Source organism: Mus pahari, chromosome 17 (genome assembly GCF_900095145.1).
Source record: "Mus pahari chromosome 17, PAHARI_EIJ_v1.1, whole genome shotgun sequence".
NCBI lineage: Eukaryota > Metazoa > Chordata > Mammalia > Rodentia > Muridae > Mus > Mus pahari.
This window is the reverse complement of record NC_034606.1, coordinates 20103795-20112361: the sequence shown is the minus strand read 5'-3', so window position 1 is coordinate 20112361 and position 8567 is coordinate 20103795.

Sequence of the window (8567 nt, the reverse complement as noted above, 5' to 3'; positions counted from 1 at the left end):
ATACTCACAGGCAAGCTAGCCTGGTGTACACAGTGGCAAACATCGAGGGACACTGTCTGGAAGAAGGTGAAGGGTGAGGACAGACTCTTGGGGTTGCCCTCTGATCTCCATGTACACACCATGGCATGCATGCACATCCAAAGAGGTTTTTGTTTTGTTAAGTTTTGTTTTTGTTCGTTTTTGGTTTTATATTTAAATAAAAGTCAAGAATAGCCAGTATTCTCTATGAAACTTGGGAATCTTTTAAAAACAAAGAAAAACTTTTTTTTCAAAGAAGGTGAGTAATAAATTAATTTCTTAGTGATGAACAAACTTTTGGCATCCAGAAGATATTTGCCTGTGTGTGGCCTCTAGTTCGAGTGCATTTGAGCTACATGATAGTTTGGGAAAATGATAAAGAGTAATTATAAATGCTTATGTGATAATGACTAGTTTAGTGTAAGGGTAGGGGCTTCGTGAGACAAATATGGCTGGACAAAAGGTCAAGAAAGAGAGGTGGTAATGGGGTTGGAGTAGGAAAGTTGTAAGATGACCATCATAACCATTACAAAATGACTTCGGATAAGGTAGATACATAAAGACAATGAGAAAGAGTTTGTACACCTTTAGAAATATAGTATTTGCCCAATTAAGTTACCTAACATGTAGAGTCCTTAAAGTTCAGTTCTTTGAAAAGCCTCTAAATCTTGCTGTGCTCCTAGTGAGGCACTCCATTCAAATGTATATTTGATGGATTAAATTTAGAGGTTTTCATCATAAGACACAGTTAATTAGCTTGCTTTTCTGCACATGATTTTTTTTTATTGGTTTAAGCATATTAACAAAAGCCTATCCTGAGCTGATGAATAAAAAACAGTTTTGATTGAGAAAAATCCATTAATATACATGATGTGGTCTCTTACTGGGACCAGCATGAAAACTGTTTTCTGGATTTCAGAGAGAGGTCAGTCCAACATCAATCTTATTTTTGAGCATTTCAGAGGTAGACTTCAAAAAATTTTGAAAAGCAAGACAAAACCATGTAATCCAAGGGGGGGGGGGGGTAAAGGCTTTAAAAGCACACTGTGGTTGTCAACCATGAATAGTCATCATAGCAAGCAATGCTAAGCCACACCTACTGTCCTGACAGTGCACCTACTTCAAGCCTCAAGGGTCTTTCCTTCTGATTTGGATGACTTCAGATAAGTTTACCCTGGTCTCAAGAAGATATCTGCAGCAGGTTCTACCTGCTACCAAATGTATCCTTTTCTCAGAAGAGAAAGCCCTGTTATGTCAGTCTAACAGCTCCTTCCCTGATAATCTCAGGGAATTTACAGGTTGGCTTTACTTCATGGAAATGGATTGTGTCCATGCTTTGAGGAAATGTATTCCCTATTTCAGACAGTGAATATGGAATCATTCTTAATATGTTGGTTTATTTTTGGGTTTTTTGTTTGTTTGTTTGTTTTGTAAATAGAAGTGGTTCTTTCCGGAAGGCTCTGTGAGCTGCTGCTTGAAAGCTGTTGTATGTTTTTAGCAAAGTGAAAGCAGGTATAATTAATTAACATTATGATAAAAGCAACATGTATTAAAGCTGTAATGGTCAAGCATGCAGTCCTTTAATATGATGACTCGTGCGGTAGGTTTTCATTAGTGTGAGCATGGTTACACTGAAGGACATCTGTAGGTGTGCATGTGCCACATGTTCCGTGAAACACTAGGCTAAATGCTTCTGTGACCTGAGGAGGAAAATGTTCCGTTGTTCTGTTTTGGGTTTGAGTTTGGGGTTTATTTCTTTTTGGAGCTCGGGTCTCACAGTGTGCCTCTGTCTGTCCTGTCACTATGTAGACCAGGCTGGCTGCAAACTCACAGATACCTGCTTGCCTCTGCCTCTCAAATACATAGATGGAAAGTGTGCACCACTGTAACTAGCTAACCTTGAGAAACTGTAAAACGTAAAATAAAGGATAAGAAAGAGATAAGGTGTTGAAGCAGACCGCATGTGCGTGTGACCAACGGCAATTGGTACAAAACTTCCCTGCAGCACCAATAAACCAGAGTCGAGACCATACTGAGGAGGTGAGTAAAGGGGAGGGCAGGTGTTGCAGCAGGGGCGAGATAACACAGCATCTTGTTCATAGTTAAGATCTGAGTTTTATTCTGCTTGCAATGGGCGTGGCATGAGTGCTCCATCCCTAGTACCTACACACGTAACAAAAGCATGAGGAGTGCACCTAAATCACCATAAAAACCTACATAAGGAATATATCCAGGCCGGGCGTGGTGGCACACGCCTTTAATCCCAGCACTCGGGAGGTAGAGGCAGGTGGATTTCTGAGTTCGAGGCCAGCCTGGTCTACAAAGTGAGTTGCAGGACAGCCAGGACTACACAGAGAAACCCTGTCTCAAAAAAACCAAAAAAAAAAAAAAAAAAAAAAGGAATAGGAATATATCATCCAGATTCTGGCTGCCTTTCTTCTCTTTTCTTTTCTTTCCTTATTATTTTAAAAAATCATTTTCATGTTCACCATAGACCAAGCCACTAAACTATACTAAGCTAAACTCAATTCAACTCAGCTCAACTCAACTCAACTAAATATCAACATTCTATAGAACAAAGCACACACACAAAAAAAGTCATCCAAATAATGGAGAGATACATGAGACTTAGGAGTTGGGGGTCAAGCAAAACAATCAATTCCTTATACCAGGACTGAATGGTGTTGTTTCCTGGCAGCTGAGGCAAAAATATGCCATGTATTAAAAATTAATTCTAAGAGTGCAGGGGTGGTGGACGGAAGGTGTAAATGTCTCTCTCAGAGCAGAGCTTTGTTCTATCTAAAGCGTGGGTATTTGTCTGAAACCCCACATTAGCAGCAGGAAACATGAAATAAATAGAGATGTGGAATTGTAAGAGTTGTGTGTGTGTGTGTGTGTGTGTATGTGTGTGTGTGTGTGTGTATGTATGTATGTGTGTGTGTGTGTGTGTCTGTGTGTGTGAGAGAGAGACAGAGACAAAGAAAAAGACAGAGACATAACAAAGACAGAAACAGAAACAGATAGAGACAAAGAGAGAGACACAGAAAAGCCAAATACTGGTTTTATTTACATCAGTATTAATACATACAAACCAAACACCTCATTTTAAGAGCTACACCCTGAGAAACTATTAGAATGAATTAAGAGCAAAATCCATGCCTAAGTAGCAGAATAAAAGCACCATGGGACAACTGTGACTGATTCTCATGAAAGACTGAGTAAATTAGCTTGTTGCCTAAGGATAGTCAAGATTAAACTTCTACCAAACACTGGAAAATTTTTTTAAATTTTGTTTTGCTTTGCAGAAATTTCCTGCTGAGTTGTCCCCTATGAAAGTAAGATAATCACGCCTTTACACTGCTTCATAAGTTTGCTCTTTGACAAAGCAAAAAGTTTATCAGCATAATCAAAGATGTTTTCATCTCCCTTTATCACAGCAGGACAAGATGAAGTCAACACATACCATGCTTGTACCAGGAAGTTAAAGGCTAAAAAGATGGGTGCTAGAACTTGGTCTTATTTGAGGTCACTTAGAACGACACTATATTTTATGGTGTTAATTCAGTTTACTCTAATTTTAGCAAATAAGTTAAATGAGAGACCCAGTAATAGCCTGGGTAATGTCTGGGTTACATGCATTAGCTTGCTAGAAAACTGTCCATAGGAATAGACTTGAGTTATAAGATGAAGATATAGTTATCTCTAAGGTATATCACCATGGCAAGCACTGATATACAAATCTTCGACTCTATTTCAAAAACATGATTTAGGAAGTCAATGACCAGGGACAGAGTAAAATACTTCAAAGAATACATATCACACTTATCCAAGCTGTGACATGAACAAAAAACTTTCATAATAAAGAAAATCAATAAATCAAAAATTGTGCAAAATCCTGACTAGGTATCTGGAAAGTCGCTTATTGTATGTCATTATGGAATTGTATGTTGGAGTAGCAAGGAGACACCACTGCACATATTTACAACGACCAAAGTTCCCAACCCAACAACTTCAAACACTGTTGGAGAAAGGGAGCAATAGAGGCTGGATATCAAATGGCAGAATCATCTGGTGGGAGAAATTGTAAAAACCATGTCATCAATGCTTTGGACATTTGATTAATGATTTCCAACATTTAGGAGGAACCAATATGCCATTCAGCAGATGAGAAGATAAGCTGTCCTATTACTATGAGCCATCTATCTAGAGAAGAGAATGCATTTGGTGTTTTAAAAGAGCTACAAAATCATAAAAGGACATGAAGGAAACTCAGATACACCCTGCTATATAAGGCAAGGATGGATGAGAGTATTGTGAATTGAACCTGGGGACTTAATACATTCTAGGTACATGCTCTACCCCTGAACTATGGCTCAATCCATATTTCAACAAATCAACCATTTGGTAGAAGGTAATGGGTAAATTTTATCCATAAATTGGGTAAGGGAAACTCTGTAGTTTTGTTCAGTTTTTCTACAAACCCTAAAACACTTATTAATTTCACTGATTTAAAATATTTTGATTTAAAATATTCTGACATTATGTCAAATCCAATATTTTATCACTTCCTGCTCTCTTCTCTTACTTATGGGAAGCAGTTATAGATCCACACCTTTATTCTTTACTGCTGGAACAGCTAGTTCCTAATTTGTATTCTACTTTGCATCATTTCCATTGTCTTCTATCTCCTACTACATCTGTTAAAGATATTTGTCAAGAAAAAAATGTTGCTTTGAGGACAGAAATCAAAAGTTTTAATTGAAATGTAAAAATAGTGAAAACTTTTAAAGAAACAATCAAACCACATCAACCTTGTCCCTCTTTCCCCCGTAGATTCCACACATATATGTCTTTCTTGCTTGTTGATGACTACATTTTTCTGAAATATTCTAAGAGACACATTCTGCTACCCAGCAGGTTTTGTAGAGCTTTTCCCCAGGGGTCCTTAAATGGCACGGTCATATCTTCCAAGAGATATGCCTTGTCCTCTATTTTTTTTCTTACTACAGAGTGCTCAGAAATGCTCTAATGTCTAATAAGAACCCACTGGCCTGCATTAGATTTAATACAAACTCCAAAATAATCATTGGCTTAGAAAAATAGTGCAAACTTGTTTTTCTTATCAATGATACTTTACATCCTCAAGTACTTGGATAAGGATTGGACACATTTTGTCCAGAAAAAAAGTCCAGATAACAAGACTCCCACATGGACAAAATAGAAGACAAAGAAAAACATGAAAGTGGAAAAGAAGGAGTGGAAGGAAAAGGAAAAGAGGAGATATGAAGAGAAATAGCAATAACTTTGTACAAGCAATTGCCAGTATCCATTACCATAGTATGTACAGATAATTCTTTTCAAAGCTGAGAAAGATAGGCAAGAAATAGTGATGGTGAACATAAATGATATTTTAAAGGATTTTAATGTTAAGGAGAGAATACACACACACACACACATACACACACACACACACATATATATACATATATATATATATATATATATATATATATATATATATATCTCATGTAAAGATTATCAAATCAATATAGGTTGGGGATAGTTTTCATTTGATTTTTATGATAAATGATGTCATTTTTGCCAACATTAGGATTTCATCAAAATCCTAAAAAGAGGGATAAATGGGTGTGGAAAACTTGTCAACTATAGGATCTAAGTCCTTGAGAAAATAGATACCCAGTATCTTAAATCCTGGTAAAAGGGTTTATTCTTAGTGACTGAAAGTAGGTCTGTTCTGTTAATCAGTATCAACTACATGTGCTAAAAGATTAATTGAATTGGTACCCAGACAGCTAAGTCAAGCACATCCAATTGTGTCTGTTTTCTATCCAAAAAGCTCCATTGCTATAATCAGGGCATCTGTAGATACAGTGGAGATGTGTGAAAGATAGACAAATGGAAAACATGTTTATCTCAGAAGAACACGTGTGCCATTTTCCAGAAATGGATTATGAGGCAAACTAGTGGAATCCAGATTTTCAACAACATTTTTGCTGCTGCATTGTTCATACAGAATGAGTGGATTATTTAGTTTGTCTGAGTTTAGAGTAATTAAGTGTAATGGAAAGAGAATGGAGAGAAAGGCTTACTAGCCTCCTTTGGGGAGGGTTGTAGGACTAGGCTATGAATAATTTAGGCTGAGGGGAAGGAGAGGAAGAAGCTAATCTAGTCTAGGTGATACATCATGAGGTACAGTCAAGTCATGGGTTTGAAGTATGAGTGAAGTGAGAGAATGTAGGTGCTGGGGATTGAAAATAAGTAAACCAGAAGAAAATGATCAAAGAGCAAAGCCGCAATGTAAAATCTGAAGGTTCTGTGACTACCAATGTTAACACAGTGGCTAAACGTGGAGTCATATAAAACGTGTGTGGGGCTAAAGCTGCTGAGGCTTTGAAGGCCAAGATACAGTGTGAGCTGTCTGCTGGCTCCTCTGTTTACTACAGTGGTTGTGATTAGGTGCTTTACCTTACAGTCTCTCTCTGTGTCTATCTCTGTCTCTGTGCGTCTCTCTCTGTGTCTCTTTCCCCCTCCCCCACTCTCTCATTTATCTTACAAAGAAGGATAATAATATCATCCAGTCTATGAAGCTGTCCTGAAACCTAAATAACTCCACTTTCATATTCAACATAGCAAATAGTCTGTGTGAGCAATTAGTTCTTCACGCTGCTAATGAACATTTATCACCTCATATTTAAAAGTTGGTGAAGGCCCTGTATGGATCGAATGCTTACTCAATAACAGTCACTAATCTAAAAATTTGTTTTAATGTTTTATTTTCATTTACTCCTTACAATTTTCTTATAAGGTAGAGGTGATTACTACCTCATTTCAAAGAAAAGAAACAGAATACAGTCAGTGACTATCATAGTCAGCCTTTGTCCCAAGGTGAAAGTATTTAATTTTAATCTTAACATGTCTCCCATAGGTTCATGTGTTTAAATACTTGGTCCACAATGGTGATGCTATTTGGGAAGATAGTGCAATTTTTAGGGGATAGAACCTTGCTGGAGGAAGTAAATCACTGGGGACAGGCCTTGAGGTTTCAGAAACAAATCTAACTTTCTAATACATTCTGATTTGTGTGTGTATTAGTCAGGGTTTTACTGCTGCGAATAGACACCATGACCAAAGCAAGTCTTATAAAAACAACATTTAATTGGGGCTGGATTATAGGTTCAGAGGTTCAGTCCATTATCATCAAGGTGGGAGCAGGGCAGTATTCAGGCAGGCATGGCGCAGGCAGAGCTGAGAGTTCTACATCTTCATCCAAAGGCTGCTAGTGGAAGANTGACTTCCAGGCAACTAGGGTGAGGGTCTTAAGCCCACACCCACAGTGACACACCTACTCCAACCAGGTCACACCTATTCCAACTAGGCCACACCTCCAAATGGTGCCACTCCCTGGCCCAAGAATATAGAAACCATCACAGTGTGTTTGGATACCATGTCAATTGCCAGCCTCATATATGTGCCATCCTGTCTTGCCTTCCTGTCTCCAAGGGTGGTTGTTTTAATACAGATGCCTCCCATAAATAAATGTGCTTGAATGTTTGGTCAATAGGGAATGGCACTATTAGGAGGTGTGGCTTTGTTGTAGTAGATGTAACCTTATTGCAAGAAGCACATCACTAAGGGGTGGTCTTCGAGGTCACTTATCCTCAAGCTAAACCAATGTTGCTCACAATATCCTTCTGCTGTCTACAGTCAAGATACAGAACTCTCAGCTCCATCTCTAGCACCATTCCTCCTGCATGTCACCATTATTCCTGGCATAATGATAATCTAAGTCCCTGAAACTGTGCACCAGCCCCAATTAAATTATTATATAACTATAACTTATATAGTAATTAAAATGTATATATCTATATATTATAAATTATATTAATTATAAAATTATTAATTTTTTATTTATAAGAGTTGATATAGTCATGGTGCCTCTTCACAGCAATAAAACCCTAAGATACCTTGTATTCCCCTCCATGATACACCTTCTTCTTTGAAAACTGTGAGCCAACTTGAAAGCTTTCTCTCCTATTGTTTTTTTTTTTTTTTTCAGAGTACTTAATCATAGCAAGAAGAAGGTAAGACAAAATGATTCCAGATTCTCTGTGGCTAGTCACCATCCGAGGCAGTGACAACAAGAAAATAGGCGAAGCCGGGCAGTGGTGGCTCACGCCTTTAATCCTAGCACTTGGGAGGCAGAGGCAGGTGGATTTCTGAGTTCGAGGCCAGCCTGGTCTACAGAGTGAGTTCCAGGACAGCCAGGGCTATACAGAGAAACCCTGTCTTGAAAAAAACCAAAACCAAAACAAACAAACAAAAAAAGAAAATAGGCGAGGTCAAGTGATAAAGACACAAAGTATGAGGAAAAGACATAGAAATAGAGACATGGAACAAGGAAGTTAGGGTAAAAGAGCGCATGACACAGAGTTGATCACCTCACAGTTTATGAAGGAGTAAGGAGGAGGAGCCTGGAAACCAGTGGGGAGCAAGGCTTACACCGCCCAGAAGCAGCTTAAGCATTTCCG